General features: G+C 33.9%; 2 protein-coding genes across 2 annotated transcripts in view; one reads left to right on the forward strand and one right to left on the reverse strand.

Annotated features, from left to right (window-relative positions):
• The window catches only part of LOC142342696 (phospholipid phosphatase 1-like), a 518,061-nt gene that overhangs the window by 431,728 nt on the left and 59,891 nt on the right, over nucleotides 1-26,442 (reverse strand). The window lies entirely within an intron of this gene.
• Nucleotides 1-26,442, forward strand: part of LOC142342692 (germ cell-less protein-like 1) — a 295,739-nt gene that overhangs the window by 116,147 nt on the left and 153,150 nt on the right. The window lies entirely within an intron of this gene.

Below are 26,442 nucleotides of genomic sequence, written 5' to 3' on the forward strand. Positions count from 1 at the left end.
CACAGCTTGAAAGTTTTTTAGTTGTCTTGGTCACAGGAAATTTTATCGCACGTTTTCAGAATTCAAAGACAAACAAAATTCAACAAAAGTATGAAACCAATGATGAAGTGAAAGACTTAACGATAATTTCAAGTCACTAGGTGAATTTATGAAGGGAAAGTGGCTCTGATGTGGTGCTGAGAAACCAAAAGTTCTCATTGTGACTCAAAATTATTGGATTTTTTTGACCGAGTACTCTCACACTCGCCAAAGAAGGCTTGACGAAAGCGTTTGATGTAATTACTCTCTGAAAGGTGTCCTGGGAGGTTACTATTTTAAAGACAGCGGTGTTGCTGCACTGTATTATTGGAGATTTTGGCTATATATTGCCTAATTCTTTCAAAATTCACATTTTTTTCATGGAAGTAGCATATGGCACCAAATATGCTACTTCAAGCCACTTCGTTGAAAATTTTTGTAAAAACAAACCTAAAAACGGCTGACTCAAGCTTTTGAAGAGTGCTAGTTTTATTTCTGCTAACAATGACAGACCACTAGAATTGAAATATTACTTTTATCAGTGACATATTTGACATTTTCAAATCAAATGATCTTTTTCGCTAGTATTTGAAAAAAGACCACGTGTTGTAATGCACGAGCAGCAAGGGCAAGGCTCCTTTTGATCCACTAATGAATGTTTACGATCCAAAAACTATTCTGATTAAATTGGGGCGCTGTCTTTTTTTAAAAAAATTTGAACCATTGAGTTTTTTTTTTGTTAGTTTCAGACCAGGTTGTTTTCAAATCGGGGTTAAAATATGAGCTGCTTCCATGCAGCGCAAATGAGATCAAATGAAAAAATGAAATGTCAGTGCATTAATTGTTATTTTGTAGCCTTGTGACCTAGTCCTTCTATTTTTAATCCAGTTGGTTCCCTACGGTTTTATAAATTTAACTATATAATGTTTTTTATTTGAAAGATTATTATTGTATTGTTAGCATTTTTAACCTTATTTGTTTCAGGAAAAAAAACAAAAGTTTTTTTTTGAGATTTGCCTTATCTATATATTTTCTGTCAACATGTAGTTTAGTAACAGCCAAGAACGATTGTATCTTCTTTATAATGAATTAGATTTTGTTCTCAGTTAAGGATTAAAATATTAAGTATTTTTGTCTTGATTTTTGTCCTTGACTAATTTATATAATTTTCTTATTTTTCAAAAATTGCTCGTTTTTGAAAATAATGTTTTTGGTGTGTCACATAATCAAAATGTTGACAGGTCACATATCGCACTCTTGTTGTTGTGAAGGTGCATTAGAACTTATCTAAAGTTTTCAATGGATAAAACATGGTTTTAACGGCTTCCACGCCATTTTGTTGAAAAATTCAATTGATTGTGTTGTTTCTGCCCGTAATTGGTTTGCAGTTGAATGACATATTCAATAGAATGACAGGGCTCAATGGTTGCTATGAAGATTTGAATCAACCTAGTCAATGATTTGGGTTGATAGTTAATGGTTTTCATGACTTTGAAATTAATCGTTTTCGAAAAATTGAGTGTTGTTTTAAGGTTTGCACTTTTTGCTCTGTTGGTTTCTACATGTTGGTGTCAATGACAGGTCCCATATCGTTTCCATTGAGGAACATATTGTCTGGATAGTTAGGTTTTATTTCTTGCTATTGTGACTTTGATAATAAGTTTTTTAAAAAAACTCATTGATTTTGATCGCAACTAATTCTTTTGTTGTAGTTTGTTTCTGTTGTTTGTTTTGAGATCAGCCCTTTAAAATGGCAATATTTAACTTTTTAATGGTTTGTGTTTAGTGCAATTTTTTACTCATAAATAAATTAGATTTTCGAAAAGTTGGATTTTCAATTTTTTACTCATAAATAAATTAGATTTTCGAAAAGTTAGATTTTTAAAAAAGTTGTCTATTTTTTCCTCATTTAGAAACCAATTAAGTCAAAAATCCGATTGAGTGGGGTCAGAACATTAATTGTAAACGTACATTTCCGCGACTCCTTGTTCATATGCGACATTCCGCAGTTTGTTTTTCCGGTTTTTTTTTGTGGTATCGCTGCAGAAAGTCGTCGCTAAGCAGCGTATTAAAATTTCGGAAGAAGAAAACTGTTATGGGCATAAAGAATTCATAAGAGATGTGCAATCTTGCAATGGTGGTCATGCTTTTCATTAGCTAGTTAGCAGGAGAAATGTTTTTGGCATAGAAAAATCAAACTTTTTTGTCATTTTTGGTATAACCAGAGATCAGAGAACGCCAATTAGCAAAGCAATAATTGAATAATTGTGAAGCTCACATGGTACTAATGATCACTTTAATAACCAATTTTGAACATCTTTCATACTGTCAACCTTTTAATTTGCTACTAGTTTAGTTTCTTGCATGTTTTATTTCTTTTAATTCAGCTTTATTTCTATTCTAATAGAAATACTTGCTTAATGTTTCAAAATGGCTGATTTTAACTGAAGAAATTTCGCAAAATGAATATCAAGAGTTAGAATTCAATAAATGTCCAACCTATTTTTTAAAAAAAACTAGTAAGCGGACAAGTTTTACCGTTTAAACGTTTTTGTGTTTTTCAACCTCTTATGAATTTTCGCGTATATAGTTCAATGCAAACAAATTATTAAGATGTACAACTACAAAAACTCTTTTTTTTGCTAATCCTCGAGATTATTTATGTTCCCTGATGTAGTTATTATAATTTTCCGCTTACTTAATCCATAATTTATTAAATTCCTTCAGTTTATAAACTAATGGTCAAAACATTACGCAAACTGCAGAAACGTGCGTTTTTATTATGTTTCATTGTAACTTGTCATAACTAAACTGGTTATAAATGAAGTGTGCAGTCCAAAATCGCAGGAGAAACCGAAATAGCAACCTTCCAAATTTTCCCCAGAGCCAATTTACACCCGGAAATTTTTCAACTGTCGGCGAATTCTCCACAGATGATCAAATTGACAATTTTAGGCAGCAAATTTACAGTATAATACATTGCGGAAAACCAGTGACGTCATTATATGAAGGAACTAACCCAGGAAAGTCACGACAAAATGGCCCCGGTAATGGCAACCCAAGTTCGGGGGGCTCTTCGACTTTGGTTGCGACTTCCGCGTCAATTCATGAGAAGCCAAAAACAAAACAGCGCCCCAAAACCGATACGAGTATGCCCGCAATTCGGGTTTCAAAACCGAAAGCAACCCGAAGTGACCCCGATGACATGTTGAAATTTTGGCAGAAACATTACAGTTTTTACTTTCCTGAATTCGAAACAGAAGATGACCAATCAAATTCGCGCAAACTAGGTCACAATTTAGCCAATAGTAATTTGTTTGTCAATAATATGAAATCACAAGGAAAATGTGTAGTCAAAAACATTCCGAAGCTTGATGCCTCCCCGAAACTTAAAACTTCATATTATCCAAGCTTGGAGTTTGAGAGAAGTTTTCCTAGAAAAGAGGGTTCCCAGCTTAAAGGAAAACAGGGTAACAGTAACAGCGCTGAAATCAAAATCGATTTATCAGCTAAATGCCGAATGAATAATGACGGCAAAAATGTGCTAAGTTATCGCGCTTACGACGGCTGGGAAATTGCAATCCCGTTCACGCCTTCGCCCACTTTGGGCGACAGTATTTACCCATCTAAACCCAACATGGCAAACCATTTGACAAAACCTCAATCATCTGGAACTGAGTTCTACTCGGCGGGGAAATTTCGAAAGGACAAAAATCACCCAGTTACTAAGTTTGAAGCATTTTCACCCAAGTTGACATCAATTAGCCCGTTTGGGAACGGGAATTCTGTGTCGAGATCGGGTTTGAGAGGTTCAGCGGAATTTCACGACCCGGCTTATGCGATTGATGCAGTGACCAAGTCGAACGCAGCTGTTTGAAATTATTAAAACAAATTTTACAAAGTTACAGAGTTATATACATTTTTTTTCTGATGTAATTGTCTGTTTCACATTATTGTTTCTATTGATAAATAATTGTAATAATCGCTTAGTGTCCGGGCTATTAACATATTAAAAGACAAAGATTTACCTCTTTCAAATTGAGAGCTACTTCAACGCCAAAATCTACACCAATTTACATTTTGTTTTGAGTTCTTTCCAATCGTAGTTCCCCCTCTCCCCCCCCCCCCTACTATGGGAAAAACCCGTTTTTTTTTCATTTGTTTCATTTGGTCCACAATAATCTTTGCCAGGCCATATTCAAAAATTTCTAAATAGCAATTCAACTTTTGCTGTAACAATGATTCTAAGGCATGAAAAATGTTAACAAAAATTTGTTTTCAGGGCGCAGATGCGAGAAGAATTAATTCAGATTTGAAGATAATCGCGAAATGCAACAGCGAAAAATAATTGGGTATGACTTTGGAGTAATCATAAATTATATCTGATTTATAGACGGATTTAGTCGCTTTATTATTTCAAAGCGCTTTGCTTTAACTAAATTTGCATAAAGTGCCCTCACTTGGCTAGGAAAATAATTTTCAAAATTTGATCCAGTATAATTCGATGGAGAAAATACTGACTTAATTTAATGATATATGAACAGATGGCCCGAAGATTTTGTTTAATCCATTTTTTCTCCAAATTTAATCAAAATATGGCATGCCACAAATGCTATATTACTAAACAAAAGGTATCCCATTATTAAGCAAAAATTGTCAAATGCTAATAATACTAATAACGGAACGTTTCATTTCGGCGCAAGTGGTTTTTGTCATTCTGTTACTGTTACAAGTTGCAATGTTTTACTGGGAGCCATGATAACGCTGCGACTTTTTAGTATTTGATTCTTGAGAATTGATGAATAAGATTAAAGGTTCTCTGAAATAAAACAGACAAACTTCTAACCAAGTCCACAACTAATTAAAAAGTCCCGCGTGCTGGCAGACAAGAAATACACACACCATATAGACATTCATATATATATATATATATATATATATATATATATATATATATATATATATATATATATATATATATACAAACACTCGTACACACACACAAACACATACAAAAGAACACACACACACACGCACACACACACACACGCATACACACACACGCACACACACACACAAACACACACACACACACACACACACAAACACACACACACACACGCATACACACATGCACACGCGCGCACACAAACACATACACAATAACACAAACACACAGATACACAAACACACACGTACACACACACAAACACACACACACACACACACACACACACGCATACACACACGCACACACACACACACACAAACACACACACACATACTCACACGCATACACACACATGCACACGCACACACACAAACACATACACAATAACGCACAGACACACACGCACGCATACACACATGAAAACACACACACACACACCCTCATACACACACGCGCACACAAACACACACACACACACTCACACGCATACACACACATGCACACGCACAAACACAAACACATACACAATAACACACAAACACACAGACACACACGCACGCATACACACATGCAGACACACACATACCCTCTTACACACACGCGCACACAAACACACACACACACATACACACTCATAAACACACACACAAAACATGTATAAATGACAGGAAAACCATTATAGCAAACTTAATTGAAATTGAAATAATTGAACTGATAGCACATCACCAAAAGAAGTTCAACTTTTCATCTTTGAACCTAAAAAGGAAAGCAAAACAGCTCAATTTAAACTTTATTACAATTTTGTGAGATGTAGCTGCCAGTCCGTTTGTTAATATTATTACAACATTAACCATTTTTCTTCATCGAGATTCTAAAAATCTAGAAAAAATTACTTTTTTTGTTATCTTTTACGAAAAGGTTGAACATGAGTTTCGATCTTCGCCGTCTGGTATTTTGATATCCAAGAGCCTTTCGACATCAAAATTTTTCAAAGTTGTTCATTGCGGTGTTTTGAGCTCACGGTAGTTTAGGTGTTTGCCTACAACTCTTAAAAACAATATTGTCATAAACAAAATATTTTTTATATTCTTTTTCTTGGTTAAAATTACAATATTTTTAAGTAATACGAGGAAGATTTTGAAATAGAAATTGATGATTTCTTTATTTGTGAAATAACTCTGCACGAGCCACCAAAATGCAAAAATTTAATAGCTCTTAAGCTTGGAATACATAAAAAGTAGTTGAGACTATTCTAATTTTCGTGAGTTACTTGTTACTTTCAAGTAAAAAAAAAACTATATACAAATTAGGACAGTTTCAAATTGCGGCATAAGAAACGTTTACCAAACGTGCAGTTAATTTTTGAAATCAAACAACGGAAAAACGTTTTCAATTTCTATTTTCAATTTACCTTACACAAATGTTTTTGTTTTTGCAATCTTATTTTAACTAATTATTGTGGTTTTCCTTAAGATGATTCATTAGAGATTAAATCTCGATGCTCAATTTAAAATTTAATTTAAGAATTTTCATTTTTGAATTTAAATTTGAATTTGAAGCAATTTTTGTAATCGTGCCACTTTTTTGTGAAAAATTGATTTTTCTGTAGAAAATTTTTTAAACTTCACGGAGTTTGAGTTTTATTAACCGCTCTCTCATATAAACCAGTCAAGAATTAGCAAAGAACAATTGAGTTCGTGCTATTAACCCAAAATATGGAAAAGGCTGAAAACAGACAACAATAAAAGTTAGGTGAGTGAATAGTAGAAAAAATTGCAAAAAGATTCAGGGAATGTGTGAAAACGGATAAAAATTAGCTGGAAACTGGTACAATTAGCTGAAGGCTTGCATCAGATGGTCCGATGCAATAAAGGAGATCTAAGCCAACTGAAAGATTCTCCTGTGGATATTTTCACAAACGAAATCGCAAATTTTAATGAACTTGGTTTTTTGGCTTCAAATGGTTCGAATTTTGCCTCTATTTCTGAAACATTAGAACCAAATGAATACAATTTTGCGATAAATAGTTTAGTGACCTTTGAAAATAGAAAAAGTAATGTAGTATTGGTACACACTTAACACAATTTGTAATAGAATCTCTGAAATCAACACCAAGGGTGAAACAGCAAGGGTGAAAATTTTCACGTGATCACAAAAATCTAAAACCCAATTTTATTACCAAAAATTTCTCAATACTTAAATAAATAAAAAACAAATTGACTGAAAAAAATACCCTTATAAATCCAGGCCCATATTTGGTCTGGAATAATGATCTGATAACATTGTCTATAGTCTGCTATTCGAGTAGCCGCAAAAGTACCACAACACATTGGCGTTTTTAGGGCGAAAAATGCACAAAAAATTTATAAAAAATTCTTCGAAAAAGTCCTAAGTAAAGTTAATTATTGCTATCAAACGAAGTCTAACCAACTCTATTAATCCTGTTCGTCGCTTAAGCAGTTTTTTGTCCTAAGCATCTTTCTTAAACAACAACACTTTGCTTTTTGTCTTCAGACAACCGATAACTTGTTGAAACCTGAGGAATTAAGCCAATGTGGAGTGAAACCTGAGGAATTAACCCCCCGTCCTCCACTCAGTGAATTTGATTTTGAACATATTTGTTTTTGAACATTTTGCCATTCTGTTTTTGGTAAAGAAAATTTTCCGCAAGTATTGACCAGGCTCAAAAAAATTAAAAGAGCGGTTTGATCGTTTGGCCATTTTTTCAGCAACAAAATGTTTTGAAAATAGTCGACTAACGCCTGATTAAATAGTCACAATTAGGAATCTTTGAGCTGGGGCTTTACTTGAGGCACCTCCCTTAAACATACCCAATTTAGCGTGGCTGTGAGAGAAGGTAGCCGAAAACTTGGGGAGGGTAGAAAGTTTGCGTATGTTTAAAGTAGGTGCCTCAGGTAAAGCCAGCCCAAAAACTCTTACTTGTGACTATTTAATCAGATGTGACTATTTAATCAGATGTTAGACGACTATGTTCAAAACATTTTGTTGCGGAATAAATGGCCAAAAGATCAAACCGCTCTTATATTTTTTTTGAGCCTGGTCAATACTTGCGGAAAATTGTCCTCTTTATCAAAAACAAAATTTAAAAAATGTTCAATATCAAATATGGAAAACAGAATATTGCCTTTCATCTTAATTTGTAATCGCAATCGATAAGTCACTTTTTCCGCTAAGCATAATTTAACGCAGATAACGTTGTCGTCTTTATGAGTGAATATGGCATCAATCCATATCACAAATAGTTTGGTTAAAGAAAATAAAGACATATTTTATTCAAATATATCCGATTTCATCTAACTAAAAATTCAAGTGAGGCGATAATGTACATCCACTTGGCTTTATGATAATTGATGTTTTTTTCTATCCTGTATCAAATACAGGTGTCCATTTGAAGTTTTTAATCAAAACAAACAAGTAATTAAGCTTTCAATTTTGAGTTCAAAATATAAATGTTTGGCTCTTTTTTGTTTGTTGATTGAGACAACTATTGAATTTAGACTAAATTTTTGTAGTTCGAAAGAAAACACAACACTCCATTTGTTCGAAACTTACAGAGGCTTTATGACTTACGAGTAAGTTTCTTTTCAACCTCCAACTACAAACATTGGTCATAAAATACACATTGTCATGTCGACACAAGTAGCTTCAAACTATCATGCAAATACTTGATTTGAAGAAAGCAGTTACTTGTGAAACTAACAGACATTTAGCAATAATATTTTTTAAAATGAGATGTTTAGAAACATATGTTGCAAGAGCGATTCAAGGAAAATTATTGGACACTCTTTGATTTTCTGAGAACATCTTGTTTCTTTTTTTTTTCTATGTCATTGAATTATGTTGATCGTAGAACTTTGACTTCAGAAAATGTTTGTAACCAATGGGCGCCAGGTGTAAAATCAGAGTAAAAGAAAAACTGACTATATGCTGACAGACGTATGCCATTTAATTAATTTGCAATAAGAATGAGCAAATATTTTATTAAGTTCCTTAAATAAGTAATTGCGAAAAATTCAATCAATGGCGAGAAGGTTTTGATAACACTCTAATAAAGAAATTCTTCTTCTTGAATGTGAAACCAAAAACTGTTCTTTTAGTTTCTTGAAACTGTTTTATTGGGATCTATAATTACAATTTCTTGTCTGAACTCTCAATAACGCATATTGGTGGTAGCCTATATTAACCTGTTAGTTCTAGCCTTCTTTAGACTATGCGAGGTCAGATTTATTGAGATTGCATCATGATAAAAAAGAATTTTGGCGAACTTTCAATTAGTGCAACAGATGTCTTTTCGGAGAAAATAGGTATAGTTTCCACTTTTTGGTTTTTATCGGCGAAGCATGAATTCATAGGCGAATTAAACGTGGGTTGACAGCTTTGAATTGTAATCAAAAATAAAAATATAAAACATGAAATATTTAATTTTACTATTATGAAAATGCTGTTTTTCAATATCTGAAAATCGTTTCAAAAATTGTTCGTCTTTAATTTGAATGGTATCTTTTTTGAGAAACCATAGATATTAAAATTAAATATAAAACATATTGTGTTTTTCGGGTTGTTTTCAGCAGTTAAGTTTTTGATACGTTATATATAGAGCAAACCAAATAAATTAAAATGGGACCAAAAGTTAGACAAACAGAAATTAGATTTGAGATCTGACTATTTAAGTGCACGAAAATTCAGAAAAAATGAATACTTTGAGCGAAACCTAAAAATTGAAATATTTCTTTGGCGTTCCATTTTTTAGGGGCTTTCGAAAAAAATCGATTCATTTGTTAGGGGATTTACATTGACATCATTTTTGTATTCAATAAATAGGCTGTCAATGGAAATTTTTTTCTTAATTCTTCATTTTCCGTCAATTTACTGAATTGTAGATACTACATATCAAAACTCTGAAATTTCTGTGATACCAAATTAGCTCACCCAACTGGACGATCAGTTTTAATTAGTTTTTCACCAAGTCAGAAATGACAGTCTCTAATAACGCTTTTTTTGCGAAGCTGGCTGGCTCTGAGATAGATTTAGTGTAAAGAGGTTACTTATTTCGGGAAGATGCAAAGTTGAGCATCAAATTTGGCCGTCTTGCCAAAATTTTACTGACTGATATTCCGAAATACCTCAGCTGATATAGACAAAAAATTGGAATCATTTAAATTACATTTTGAGCTTTCTCTACCTTAAAAGAACAATAACTTTGTCGTGCATTTGTTCGTACTTAACTATGTTTCTTGTTATATCGTTTGAGTAACTCTGTACCGAGGTTACTAATAACATCTCACCAAATTTTATGACGCACTCAAAACTTGCGCTTGCGAGTGCTGCATCGAAGTTAAATACCAAACCGAGCCCTCAAGCGGAAGACGTATAGTATACTTCTACGCATACTTCAAGTTTTTGAAGTGCTTACTTTTGCGTCAAATGCTTATTGCAGAATGACGTATTTCGTTCTGCTCGAAGCTGTTATTTAGCATAAAATAATTACCCAGAACTCTAAAAGCTTGGCAAAAGAAGTGAATGAAAAAACAGAGGAAGCGTGAAGAAATTTTAGTTTAGAACAACCAAGCACAGCAGAAAACTCCAAGCGCAACTTTCGTGTACAAAGCGCTTATTGTTTGCTCTCGGTATCTTTATAAGGATGGATTTACCACAAACAATTTTTTAAAAATTTAGCAGTACCAGTATTCAAATTTTAACTGTGAAAATCAACACAAAATATGGTAAAAGTTTTTTTGTTAACAGTGATCTATATCAAACCGAATACAAGTATAAATGAAATAGCGGAAACTTGTCAAATGTTTTTTGAAGAACTGACTCCGGAACCAGAACAGTTGCACATTGATTGCTGAGATTTTAACATCGACCATAATAGTAACAACATCAAGCTAACAAAAGTAAAAGACATTTTTAGCTCTTACAATTTGAGCAATATGTCAAACGTTGGGTATACTGCAGAAACAGCAAAGTCGAGAACTAATATTGACGTAGTTTACAGCTCGAAGGCAGTAGAAATTGAAATCATTAAGTCTGCAGCAACTGATCACTATACTGTCCAAATAGTGTTTTCTGATTACGTTGAAAGGGCTGTACCACCTTAAAACAATATTTGCAGAGATTGGGCTGTTCTTGAAAACCACTTAACTTTAGAGAAAATGGTTTTTCAATTAGGAGACAAATTAGGCAGACTTATGTCGCAATTTTATGCTTTGGATTGTGATCTCGCTTTCGAAAAGTTCCAAGAAGCTATCATTGAGGAGGTTGACAATTATATTCCATTGAAAAAATCAAAACCTCTAATCAAAACTTTTTTTTGACACACAAAAACAATAAGAACAATGAAAATTTCAATAAAATCAGGCACAAGCTGCGAAAAAAATAAGAGAAAACAACAGAATCTATTATCAGAAAATGTTGCACAAAAACGCCAAAAACAATTCCAGCAGCTTTTTTAATACAATGAAAACATTGAGTGGAAATACACAACAACATCAAGAACAGTTTTCTGAGAAACAGATTGAAGGTTTTAATATTTACTTAACAACTATCGGAAAAATTTTGTTGAATAAAGTTATTGACCCTGGACATAAAAGTGGAAGACAAAAAAGAACTCTGATTAGCATGTTTTTGACCTCAACAACTGAACCAGAAATATCACTAGTCAATTAAAAAAATGGAAAATAAATATAGCACTGGTTGTGACGGATTCAATAACTTTATACTTAAAAAAACAGAATATGCTATAGTTCCTACATTGACGTTTTTAAGCAATAGATGTTTCAAAAAAGGAACTTTTCAAAAAAGTTTGAAAAAAGCAGTAGTATTGCCAATACAGAAGTGCGGAAATGCTTACGAAGCAGAGAACTACAGGCAAATTAGCTTATTACCAACGATTGGAAATATCCTAGAGAAAATACTCTCTGATCGAATGACGAAACTCCTTGAGAAAAACCATTTGCTTAATAAAAATCAATTTGGCTGCCGAAAAATAGAGGGACTACTGATGCATTATTTAATTTCTTCGACGGAATCAGAGAAGAATGAGAAAATGGATTCGAAGAAGTGAAGGCTGTCTTCATAGATCTGAAGAAGGCATTTGATGCAATTGAACACAGTTTGCTCCTGGAAAAGCTAAAAAAACATAGGAATGAGAGGAATGGTACGAAAATTACTGAATCCCTATCTGAGTGACAGACAGCAGTGCGTCGAATAGGTCGAGTTTTGGTCACTATTCTTACCAATAGAACATGGAGTGCCGCATACCTCGGTGCTAGGACCACTGCTTTTTCTTGTTTATATAAATGAGATTCTGGGTTTCTGCGGTGACTCAACTGCAATTTTGTTTGCTGATGACGCTATTTTGAAGCAAAATTCGTATTCGAGTAAAGAAAAATTTGAAGAATTAATCAAATCTGTAGCCGACTACTCTTTGCGAAACAAACTGACACTCAATTTAGAAAAAAACACCTTGTGAATTTGAAAGCAATCAGAAAATCTTCTCACCAAGAGATTATATTGCAGAACGATGTGATCAGTCAAAAAGCGTCTTAAAAAAACTTAGTGGTACATTGTGATAAAAAAATTAGTTTCAATCGGCATATCCTCAAAATATGTGGAAAACTAAATAAATTTTTTGGTCTGTTTTATAAGTTGAGATCAATTTTAACAACTGCCCAACTTCTTGTGACATATAAGGTTTACGTAGAACCAATACTAAATTATGGTGTTTTAGCCTACGGAACCAGTAGTGAGACAACACTTCTACCTCTAGAAACAAAATTAAAACAAAATGCCAGAATGATATCCAAAAAAAAAGAAAACGGAGTCAACACTGCAAAATCGAGAAATTTATAAAATGCATTTGATCACAGACTTGCACTTTTTTGAACTGTTCAGAAAACTAACAGAGGTACTTAGATCGGAATTCGAAATAAATAGTTTATAAATTTTTATAACAAAAATAGAAATAGAGTCAGTTGAGCCAAAAGAACATCATCCCGTCAGTTAAAAAATTCAAACGCGGTTAGTGGACTGAGCCCTAAACGACTAGGAGTAAGAATAAGATAATTGTTAAATTTTATATTAAAATTTAAACCCAATTTCATTTTAGAAGTACAAATCTTGAGTAAAAAAGAATTGAAACGTTATCAGCATAGTTTTAGAGATAATTACATTAGCAAAAACCAACAAGTTTTTTCGTTAATATATTAAGCCGATCATTTCAAATCCTTTGCATCTTAAGCATTTGACAATCTGTCTTTAAAGCTTCCTAGTGCTGTTACTCGCATCACTTGAGGAGAACCATCGGACCTCTTGATGGCCTATCAAGTAAGTAGCGGTTCTGTGCGGTTTGGTTTGTACAGCAATGTTAACTTATTTGAACGCATTTTATTATTATTATTAAATGATTTTAATGTTAAAATCTTAATGAAAAGGAATATCAAGGTATGTAATTGTTGAATTTTGGCCAGAATTTATGGCGCATTCATAAAAAGGAAAATGGAAAATTCTTTTGAGCTCATTATTATTCTTAAAAGTCTCCTAATCATTGTGAAGAAGCTGTCATAAAACGAATTTAATTTTGGTCATTTCCCGAATAAAATAGAAAAAATGCAAAATCTCAGGTTTTCATTAACAGTGTCTAATAACTGGTATTTATTGCGATGAAACATTAAGTTATTCACTTGTTTCAAAAGCTTTCTCATGCTTTATGCTCAAGAAAATTAAGTTCAAAAAGAGCAAGAAGATATGATATTATAATTCGAAAAGATGAAGTTTGATTTCAAGCACGTCTTTTGTGTCGTTGCATTTATCATCTTTTTCGGTTGTCAATAAAAGTTAAAATTTAGTCCAATTTGATTGGAAATCGTTACATTCCGAACTGGTTCAACTAAATTTACAATTGGTTTCAGAAGAGTCCTCAATCAGGTTTTATTTGATCATGCAGACTGTGTACCCTCTGTCCAGCAGCTGATTTTTTTCCTTCGGACTCGTCATTTTGTCAATCTTCTTCTCAGTAGTCTTTATTGCATATGGTTAACGGCATGTCGATAATTTCCTTCATCAGCAAAAAAAGTTTTGTTGACAGGTTGTATGAAAAATTGCAGAACAACTAGAATTATTTTTCATTACCGTCAAATACCTCCGTTATTCGTCCAAGTAGCCATGTCATGGGTGATTTATATGGTCCTCCTTCAATTCAACTAGGTCATTTATTTAAATATTCGATTGTTCCTTGAGCTATTTTTTTCTTTACTGTTATGTGCAAATACACTCTGCAGAGCATTTCTTCCGGAAATTTCCAATGAAGTTGTTCACTTTCTTCTCCTATTAAGCGTTGTTTTTTCTTTTTTTAATTCAACTGTTGGTTCTGGAACTGTTGGTTCTGGTCCTATAAGATAATATCATTGGCAGCGCCTAGAGGAGATATCATGGGTCTTGAGTTAATATGGCTTCTATATAGGTCAAGAGTGTTGCAAAATCATCATATGTCAATTTTGTTCGTCCAACACTTCAAAACATTCGACATTTCATGGATTTGACTGCTGACTTTCATAACTCTCTCAAACATTTGTTGCCGTAGAAGAATTCTCAACCAAGTACTATTGTTTTTGCAGGTAAAAAGAGGACTTGTTTCGTGAGGCTACTACTTTGCCACGGAATGTCGAAATTCAAACTTAACTCTTTTTTTTTAGTTCCAATTAAGATTGTTGATTTATTACTGCGTAATTCCTTCGGTACACCGGGAGAACTACGAGATTTTTCAGTGATGCAAGTCGAAATTCCTGTGTTAATTATATCTTAGGCTCCATGTGAAATGTCCTAGTGCTGAAACAAATGAATATAGCCGCATACAAAATTGCCAACTGTTGCAATGAATCCTTTCTGTAATGGAGTTTCTATGAGTGGTCTATTGTGCCATTTCTGAAGGTAATTGACGGCAATCTTTTTTCTTTTGGCAGTTCTCCCATTTGTGGTTGCAGCAAATTGCCTCCAAAATGAATTCATGGCCTGCACCTGTCGAGGGAATTTTTGACAAAAAAGACTCCCGGAATCTAAATAGTGCCGCGAAGAGTATACAGTGTTGGTAGAAAACTTCCGTGAAAACTCCTTTCGTGCGCCAATACCGTTGTTGGGATAGATTAAGCTCATCGTTTCATCGTCGCTTCCGGCGTTGAATGCAAAACTGGCCCCTGGCACCACCAATTCCACTACCACCTGATCAATGGATTGATGTCCCTGCGCTGACATTGGACCTAAGTTTTCCGTCCACGAAGCCAAACTCAGCTTCTCCATATTGTTAGACTTCCCAATTGCATCTGTTCCACCGGTACTCGCAAAACAACTGTAATAGCAACCCATACCACCAAATCTTACTTAATCCCTTGATTCGTCTTACTAATGTCTTCGGCAACTTTCCTGTCGGCTGTCAACGTTCCTCATGTCGCTCATATCATAACGGTTTTGACTTTTTATAACGTCGATTTTTGGAAAAGAGATACGCTGTATGAAACTTTACAAAGCAATTTAACCTCCGTACATTTCATTTTGATGTAACGAAACTTGAGACTGATTAGTTGACGCTGTTATGACGTGAAGATGTTCTAACGGCTGATTTAAAGAATTTTTTAATCTTTGTTTCCTAGTGGCCCGAGATGTTTTTAGTAGCACCTCAAATCATTATCGTGATACTTTTTATGAAATTCAGAATGCAGGCAAACATTATCATCATGCTGTGTATCTTTGTATTGAAGAATGTCAACTCATCAACATCCAAATAATGTTCTGAAGTTTTGGCGAAACTTTTGTTTTCTTTGCAGACTGTATGTTGGCTTCAATTTCCGCTTCCAGTGTATCGGTTGATGAATAACTAAGTGAGGGCCAACAACTTTCTTGCTGTTTCAACCATTCCGCCCAATCCCACTTTAGTTCATACTTCGACAATTCAGTTGCCATCTCTCACAGTCGGCAGGATGTTTTTCAGAGGGAAGATTTTTCCAGCTACTGGGTGGAATATTTTTTGTGCTTTTGCTATGCAGTTAGCCAGAACAGTTTTCCACCTCTTTGGTTAATCATGAAGCCACCCAATTGTAACTGTCGAATCCTACCAGGCAAAAAACAATGGCTTCGAAGCTGTTCATCGCTGATTGCAGCTGACTACAGCCCAACGAGTTCGGCTCCAAACATAGCTACTTAAAGTGCAAAAGAGGTAAACCAATTTAAAAGGGTGTACTCGCGTCCTAGTTGTTAAAGTTTTTGCTTCAGTACAGTCTCCAATCTACTGTTTTAGGAAAACAACGGCAACGTAAGTAGTTGTTGGAACGTCGCAAAAGACCTGGATATTCTGATTGTTTCACCGGCATAAGATTTTTTCGATGAAAGCAAACTTTCCCCTGGTTTAACGCGAAGTTGCATGTTTCGCTGTATAAATTCATCTGAAATTGATTAATTCAAGCTATACTTATCAATCTGGAATAATTGAACGAACGCTTTGTGTTGAATAGCGGTTGGTACTAAACAGTCAAGTGGAGTGAAAATAAATGGCAAAATCTGTTTTTTGTTTTCAGTGTCTCATTGTCAAGTTTATCTGTGAAACCAAATTGTTCACGGTTTGGATTCCCGAGTGTCTTCTTTGTCCACTTTCACTCAACAATAAATTTTCGCATTATATGCTGATAGGGCAGCCCAATCTAAGTACAGAACCAGAATGCCGACCAAGTGCTTTTGAAATTGTGGTGCCAACATCTTTCTACTTCTTAAGGTAACACACGTTGTCGTCTTGCAGATCCATCAAAAACAACGCTAAAATTTGTTGTCGTATTTGAATTGTTAAAAACATAGTAATGACAAAGATAAAAGGATATCACCCAGACAAGAATAATTTCTGAAAATTTGTTACCTTCACTGTCTGATCAAGGCTAACAAATTCTTCTCTGAACTCTTTTTGTCTTTTATCGAGCTCTAGTCGTTTTTGCAACCTGCATAAAATTATTCTGAGTCGCATTTTTGCTTGCTGGAGAGTACCCCAACTGCTTTGTTTCATCTTTCAACATCTGTTTTGCAATGAAACGACCGTCAGGGCTCGGCTTTGTAGTCTCTCTATTATGTTTCTTTAGTCATTCATCGCTCAATTAGAACCAGAGAATTTGCAGTCTTTCTGCTAGATAGAGGAAGTGCCAACAGCAAACACTTGCATAAGCGACGAACAACAGCATAGTTTGTCCAAAGTTTTAATGTTGGCACTCCCTCAATCAAACAGATACGCTGCAAGTTCCTTGTTTGTGATTGAACAACGAAGTTCTGTCAAACTTTTGGATGATTCATTTTGGCTTGTTGTCTTCCGATAACAACCCAACCAGATTTTGAGATCAAGAAAGTGATTCAAAGATTTGGTTCTCTTATCTCAGCTCTTATCAAGAAAGCAAAGCTTGATGGTTCGTTGAAGTTGAGGTATGCTATTTGTAATTCTTTCACTGTTTCTCAAAGGGGCGTGTCAATGAAATGCGATGGAAATTGTTTGTCTTTCAGATACAATTGCGTTAAAGATTGATCATCTGTTTTTCGATTTGAGGGAATAATTGACGCAAGCCTTTTTTTCTTGCACTTCTGTTCCTACTAGACCGTAAACCCTAGTTTGGTTGTGCTTCATCCTCAACTGTAGCCGTTGGACAGCTGATTCTGTTATCAAGTTGTTCTGTGATGCAGAATCCAGTTTGCTCTCAGTTGAATAATTTCCTCCCAAACGTTGACAATTACAGTTGCTGTTTGATGAAAATCTCCTCCGTAGAATTTTGACGTATTTCAACTGTTGTTCTGCTCCCATATTTTGGCTTTCCTGCTGTTGAGGCTATTGTAATACCTTGCTCGATCCGCTGATCAACCTGTCAGAAAAATGTCGCGTTTTTTAATCCTTTGCTAAGAATGCTGTCCTTATGCACAATATTGTGACGTTTTCTCGCACAATGCTTGCAACACAATTTTTCGACCTATGTCCATGTCGCAAGCAGTTGAAACAGAGCTTTTTCCGCTTCCTCTTTTCGGCTCGATCTTCCAACAATAATTTTTTTTCTAGTTTTTTAATGCATTTCTTAACAGCTCTTACATCGTTGCTTTGAAGCTGCTAGATGAGTATGAAGACGAAGCAATCTACTATTTTGTTGTGATTTAGTCATAGTATTCGTTCCAAGTGGTCATGTTGATGCTAAATCTTGAACCTTTTCTTCCAGGAAGTTTTTCTAAATATTGAGGCTCTTTACTCTTGGATGATAGCTCCCATTGTTTTGGTCAAGTCGATGTTCGTCCCTTACTTCAATCAAATTTCGCAAATCTGAGGCGTTTTTGGATTTCAAGGAACAATAAAACAATAAAACAGTAGAATGGAGATTCGTTTGTTTGATTATTGACTATTCTTCTCTTTGGTATCTGTTTACTAAAATTTCACTGTGACGTCAAAATTGTGGTCTGTTACCGGTATCGGAACAAACAGTTTTGCTGCAACCCCATTCAATGAAGACTTAAGATATTGTAGTTTCGGGTCTCCTCAATGAATCCTAGAACAATATCCATTCCATGTGTTAACCGGGAATAGTGGCGAGATAGCGTCTGACCATTGAATTTTTGTTGACAACTTCAACTTTTCTGAAATCATTCAGCCCAGAGCGGTAGATCTTTTCCCGCAGACAATTGTTTGAAGCGTTTAGAGAAGCGCATTACAGCGTCAAACTTCTGAGTCAGCTTGTCGTTGACTTCTGTGGACTCCACAATGACATTATGAATTGCTTAAGAATCTGCCACAATTTCTGCAGTTGCTAATTCAGATTGCCTTCTTTTTGTGCGAAATGCGTTAAAAAATGGTCCAACTGATTGATGCCAGCTCCTGTTGCTGCTCATTCTTGTTTCTGCATAATTGCTGCATCTTGTGACGACGTTTCGGTGTGACCCTAGAGACTGCCTTTGCATATGAAATTTGGACATTTTGATTTTAGTTTTTGCTCTCTTGAAAGATTTAATGGGACCCAAGTAATGTAAACCAATCACTTGCTTGAATTGTTTTGTCATAATTTACGCTCGAGAAACTTCGGCTCACAGAGACAAAGTGAATTTCAAAATGATGTAGAATTCTGGACATTGGACTATATTTAAAGTTCTTTTTGCTTGGCGTGTTACATTATCTCTCTCAGGAAAGATCTCTTACCACAATATTTTTTGCTGAAATGAGGCTCATTAAATTTTTTTAGTATTTTAAAAAATAATCTATCTGACAAAAAAATTGTTTTGCGATTTTTCCACTATTGTTTGTTCTGTTTGTAGTCGTATGATAAAAATTGAAAAATGTCAGGTCTCAATAGCTCCTTTTGACCGAATTATTGATTTCAAATGAAAGCTATTGTTTTTCAATGAAAACTTAAGACATTGTAGTTTCTGGCTCCATTGCACAGCAAAGTTGACAATAACTGCGCCTTCGATCAAATCAAAGAATACTATCCACTCCAGATCTTAAACGAGAGTAATGGCAAATTAAGTTTTGGCAATTCGAGTTTTTTTAAGAACGGTAAAGTTTCTGATAGCTTTGAGCACATAGCAGTAATTGTTCTGACGCAAAAGACTGTTTGATGCCTTCTTTGGGTAAATTGCGTCAGTTTTCAGGGTCAGGTTTTCGTAGACTTCTTTGAACCCAACAATGACATTATCAATAACTTTGCATTCTACCACGTTTTCTGCAGTTGCTAATTCAGATTGACTAGGCTACCTTTCTTTCATGCGGAAGTGGGTCCAGCCGATTGAGTTCAGCTCCTGTTACCGCACGTGAATCTTTTTTCATTGTATTCTGCATTGTTGTTGATGATTGTTGTGATCACCGAGACCGCCTTTGCAGTTCAAACGTGGAAATCTTCACTTACGTCTTTGCCCTTTTGAAAATTGTAATGGGACCCAGATGTTGCCGTACATCATTAAACTAAATACTTGCTTGAATTGTTTTGTCATACTTTACGCTCGAGAAACTTCAGCTCATAAAGACCAAGTGAATTTGATAAAAATCGTTTGAAATCATATACTTTGGTTTTAAGCACGTGGTTATCTATTGTTGCAATCATGATTGTTTTTGGCTGTCGTAAAAATCAAAAGTCCGTGTAAGTTGACGGGCAACTGTAACAGTATTAACATTTAAAGTTTTAGTAAGTTAAGTGACTAGGAATTTTTGGTACGAATTTTTAATCGGAAAACTAATTTACTTGGAGTAAAAATCCAAAAACTGCCTTCAAAATTTTCTCCTCAAAATCTAGCAGAAGAATTTTTTTACTTCCGCCTCTTAGTGGGTTTTTCTAAAATTACAAAACCGTTCTCTTAATTTAATTCGATTGATATTTATAACTATTTATCTATTTTTTATACAAAACAAAGATATTTCAAAATATAATTTTCATCAACAATACGTTTATTCACAATTACGTTTTATTCATGCAAGCAGTACTCGGGCAGCGTTTGCAACGTATTAGCAAGGACAGCATTTTTCAGGCTATATTTTTTTATAATGCAGGATTTGTAAAATTCAAAAGTCGAACTGCATTGAGCGCTGACTTTTTAAAGAATATTTTTCGTCTTTTTTCGTTTCTATTGTTAAACCCTGACCCAACTGATCTTAAAACCAAGTGTCAATTTTGACATACCTTACTATGAAAACACCTTAGGCTTTCAGGTTTGTATGGCTTCTTGTTTATACGGTATCAACTCTGTGTTTGCGTAAAATTCTGTGTTAAATTTTAGGTTCTGCCTGTCCTCGTTCCTAATTGGGGAATTAAATATGATTTTTTAAATTTTTTAGCTGAGAGATTTTGCTTGTGATGACTTTAAAAAGATAAATGTTCTACAAAAAAACGAAAAATTTACAGCTTTTCAATTTCTTCATCATATTTCTGTCAACTTTTCGCTTCGTCTTAACAAAAAAATGTTAGAATTTTTTTGTATTGAATTACATTCCAGACTTTTATGCCCTTTTCTGGTTTTATAATTATTTAATGGTCTTTGGGCTGTTATAAAAAAGTGTAAGTATTTCTATTTAGATTTTTGGACATATGGCTATATATAAGGTTTTTTGCTTGTCTTGTCACATTATCTGATTTTGGAAAGATCTCATACCGCATTGATCTTGCTGAAAGTCGGCTCATCGATGTTTATTCGTATTCTTAATCAATATTCTCTCTGGCAAAAATAATTGGTTTTCGATTTTTACTTTATTGTTTGTTCTGTTTGTAGTCGTTTGATAAAACTTGAAAAAAGTCAGGTCTCAAAAGCCTGCTTTGGACATAATAATAATTGCTTGTCGTGTCACATTATCTGATTTTTGGACAGATCTTTTACGACATTATTCTTGCTGAAAGAAGGCCAATCTATATTTTTTAGTATTCTTAATAAAAATTCTCCCTGGGAAAAATAATTGGTTTTTGATTTTTCCATTATTGTTTGTTTTGTAGTCGTATGATAAAAAATGAAAAAAACAATCAGATCTCAATAGCCTCGTTTGGACATATTTAAAAATTTCAGATGATAGCTATTGGTTTTCAAGATTGTGAAATTAATTGCTATAAAAATAAGCGTAATTTTCCCCGATTGTTTTTTCAGGCTTCTTGTTGCCTAGTCTCACAAAGGAAAGATCCCAGAGGGTTTCTGGTGAAGTAAAAAAGTAGTTAACTTAATTTTCATTTTATTTGTTGCTATTCATATTTTGGTTTTCATTTTCTTTAAAAAAGACATTGAGTTTTTATTTGTAAGGAAAATTCATGGTAGTTATTCGCTCTTGCTTTATATTGTCTCTTTTTCTTGCCATTGGCAGATCTCAAATTCACTCCAATGCGACTTTTCGTAATTCGTTTTGCGTATTGTGTTTCATGTATTCGTTTCGTACAACGGCTTCTATAATCCTTTCACCAATTATTTTCAAACAAAGCTAAAATTTGATAAGTTTCAGGCTCTACCTTATTGTTTAGAGATTTAATTCAAAAATATGGTGTTGGGAACAATATGTACGAATGCGCAATACCAAACTTTCTTGATGTAATTTGTTTTACCATTAATCTTGTTTGAATTGTAGCAGCATCAAACTAACTCAAAATGATAGATCGGTGAGAACTGCAAAATCTGTTTATTAAACTTGATGTTAATTAGATCAACAGTAAGAAAAAAATAATTTTACATGCAAAAATGTTCTGAGAGAAAAACGATAGAAAAAAACTAAATAAATATAAATTGTGTACTCCTCTGCTAAGAATGCTGTTACCATAAAAAGAGTGTAATTTTTTCTCCCACACTGCTTGCATTTGGATCCAACACAGCCTTATGTCCTATGACCATCTCGCCAGCAGTTGAAACAGAGCATTTTCGATTTTATCAACTTGGCTTGATATTCCACAAATAGTTCTTTTGAATGCTCATAGATTTAAATAGGTGTTTTTTACTCATTTTTTTTACTCAACTAGAAGCTCTTACATCGTTGATTGGAAGCTGCTAGATGAGTATGAAGACGAGACAAGTTACTATTTTGTCGTGATTTGGTCATAGTACCCGTTCCAAGTGACGATTTTGCCCGTAAAGCTTGAGCCGTTTCTCCCTGGAAAAGTCAAATCTTTTATTTTTGAGGCTCTTGACCCTTGGATGATAGCTCCCATTCCTTTCTTGTTTCTGTTGGCATCCTCTCACTCATTTATTAGACGAAAAAATTGTCTAAATTGTTCACCGATTTGCATAAATTCTGCAGGTCAAGACGATGTTGGTCAATTTTTTTTGACCAATTTTCGCAAATACCAAGCATTTTCCGTTTTGAAGGAACAATATAAAACAAGGGAATGAACGATCCTTAGTATGATAATTATCTATCCTTGTCTTTGGCAATTGTTGACTGAAAATTCCACATCGACGTCAAAAATGTGGACTATTTCTGGTATCGAGTTCAACATTTTTGCAGCAATCCCATACAATGAAGACTTAAGATATTGTAATTTCTGGCTACCTTGAAGCACAAACTTGACAATAACTGCGCTTTCGATCGAATCAAAGAATACTATCCACTCCAGGTCTTAAACGAGAGTAATGGCAAGTTAAATTTTGTCAATTCGATTTTTTTTGACAATCTTAAAGTTTCTGAAAGCTTTGAGCACAGAGCAAAAATTGTTCCGCCGCAAAAGACTGTTTGAAACCTTTTTTGTAGCGGAAAATTACTTCAGTTTTCAGAGTCAGGTTTCGTAAGCTTGGGAACCAAAAATGACATTATCAATAACTTTACCTTCTGCCACGTTTTCTGCAATTGATAATTCAGATTGACTAGGCTGCCTTCCATGCAAAATTTGATCCAGTCGATTGATGTCAGCTCATGTTACCGCTCGTGATTCTTTTCTCATTATCTTCTGCATTGTTGTTGAATCTTGTGACGACGCTTCGGTGTGATCACCGAGACTGCCTTTGCATTTCAAATGTGGACATCTTAACTTAAGAATTTGCTCTTTTGAAAATTGTAATGGGACCCAGATGTTGCCGTACATCATTAAACTAAATACATGTTTGAATTGTTTTGTCATGCTTTACGCTCGAGAAACTTTAGCTCATAAAGATCAATTGAATTTGAAATCATATACTTTGTTTTTAAGCACGTGGTTATTTGTTGTTGCAATCATTATCGTTTTTGTCTTTTGACATAGTCAAAATTCCCTTTAATCAGTTAATAAATGAATTATTTCGATTGTTATTTATAACTATTAAACTTTTTTTCATATAAATTGAAGATTTTTTCGAAAAAAAAAGTTTGATCAACAGTAATGTTTTATTTACAATTGCGTTAATTCTTGCAAGGTATTAAAGTATTCGGGAAGCATTTGGTAGGCTAGTGTTTTTTAATGCAGGATTTGTTTAATCCAAAAGTCGAGCCGTATTGGGTGCTGACTTTTATAAATATTTTTGTTTTTTTCGTTTTAATTGTTAAACCCTGACCAAACTGATCTTAAAACCAAATATCATTTTTGACATATCTTACTATGATAATACCCTAGGCTTTCAGGTTTGCATGGCTTCTCGTTTGTATGGTGTCAATTCTGTGTTGGCGTTAATTTTTGTGTGAAAACTTGAATTCTGTCTGTCCTCGTTCCTAATTTAGGAATTAAATTGGATTTTTATTTAGTTCTTAGCTGAGATCTTTTGGTTGTGATGACTTTAAAGTATAAATGTCCTATTAAAAAACTAAATACTTTAGAGTTTTTCAACCTTTTTATCTGATTTCTGTCAACTTTTTGCTTGGCCTTGACCAAAAATGTGAGAGCCTCCTTCTATTGAATTACATTCTAGATTTCATTGTGGTTTTCTGGTTTTACAATCAATTAATGGTCTTTGGGCTGTTGTAATACAAGACATTTGACTATATTTAAAGTTCTTTTTGCTTGGCGTGTTACATTATCTCACTCAGGAAAGATCTCACACCACAATGTTTTTTGCTTAAAGGAGGCTCATCGAAATTTTTTAGTATTTTAATAAATAATCTATCTGGCAAAAAATTGGTTTTGCGATTTTTCCTCCTATTGTTTGTTCTGTCTGTAGTCGTATGATAAAAATTGAAAAATTTCAGGTCTCAATAGCCTCCTTTGGACAGAATTATTGATTGCTATTGTTTTTCATGATTGTAAAACTAATTGCTATAAAAACAATCGTAGTTTGCCGTTATTGTTTTTTTCGGCTTCTTAATGTTGCCTAGTCTCACCAAGGAATGATCCCATAGCGTTTCTGATGAAGTACAAGGTAAGTTATTTAATATGGATTATATTTGATGTCATTTATATTTTGATAATCAGTTTCTTTAAAAATAGACATTTAGCTTTTACTTGTAATTAACAATTGTGGTAGTTATTTGCATTTGCTTTATATTGTCTCTTATTTTTGTTATTGGCAGATCTCAACTTCACTCCAATGCGGCTTTTCGTAATTCGTTTCGTGTATTGTGTTTCATGTATTCGTTTCCTGTAATGACTTTTATAATCAATTCACCAATTATTTTCGAACAAGGTGAAAATTTGATGGTTTTCAATCTCTACTTCATTGTTTAGACATTTAAGTTAAAAAAAGGTGTTCTGAACAATATGTGCGAATGCGCAATACCAAACTTCCTTGATGTATTTTGTTTCACCATTAACCTTGTTTGAATTTTAGCAGCATCAAACTTACACAAAATGATAGCTCCGTGAGAAATGCAGAATCTGTTTATTAAACTTAATGTTAACTAGACCAACAGTAAGAAAAAACAATTTTACATGCAAAAAATGTTCTGAGAGAAAGTTGATAGGAATAAAACTAATTATATTTGAAACTTAAAGTTTTTGCATTGTTCTGTTTAAAAGTTGGCTTGAAACATTGGGTCACACCCTAAAAGCAGAACCAAGATTAGTTCTTCTCGTTTTATCGTCTCAAAATTAGGCTTCGTTGAAAAGGGAATTCAGCCTATATACATTGAGCTAGAAATATTTCAAAAAATGAGATTTCGTATATGTCTCGATGTAAGTTCAAAATTGGAATCCGTTTGAATACTTCGGTAATCGAACTCGCAATGGGTGTAATTAAAATCCGCAGTTTATGAAAAAAAAATCAAGTTTTGGGGTATTTAAACTCCACTGTAAGTTGTTTCCACAACAAAATTTATAGTTCACGGTTTTGTAAATAATTATACATTGAATTGTGGTTAAAACTAGAGAGCAACACACTATGAAATGAAAATGCAAAGCTGCAAAATTTGTCGGCAAAAGTTTGTTTTCAAAGTTTTTCCATAAATCTTTTTTTTAATTTATTTTTAAATTCTCTTTTGAGATTAATATTAATTAAACGAAAGGATTTGCGCAATTAATTTAAATATATGGTGAAAATTAACTAAAACGTTGATTTTAATTTTTACTTGCTCCTTATGTCCGTTTGCAATTGCCAAAGGTAACTAAGCAATAAATTGTATTTCAGATGAATACAACGTGTTATTGAGCTACAAGCTGTATTTTATTGAGAAATTTAGGCAAATTCGTTTGTAGCCCGGATTCAGCGATTCTTAAATTTTATAGTTTTGCAGAATTGGGTTCCCAATTTTTCTTCAACATATCTTAGTTTTTGAAACTCAACCAATTCCGTAAATTTATGTTAATCCCATATATTAACATAGCGAATCATAATTAATTTGCTGTCGGTCAAATTTGACAGAGGCGGTTAAAATCGGCCTTTGCGGTTTACCAAATCACTCAGATCTTGTTTGGTCTAGCTACTATAATTCCAAAAAAAATCCAACGATTTTTCATCTATCATTGAATGTTACAGACACTGAAGTAACAATGAAGCTCACATTTTTTTTAGCTGTCTACAGGGTACCATTTCATCTCTTCCATCTATTGCTCGTTTTTCATCATAGTTTTCATCGTGTTTTTGTTTTTAGGTGAAGATGG

Source organism: Convolutriloba macropyga, chromosome 7 (assembly GCF_964194025.1).
Source record: "Convolutriloba macropyga chromosome 7, txConMacr16.3, whole genome shotgun sequence".
Taxonomy (NCBI): domain Eukaryota; kingdom Metazoa; phylum Xenacoelomorpha; order Acoela; family Convolutidae; genus Convolutriloba; species Convolutriloba macropyga.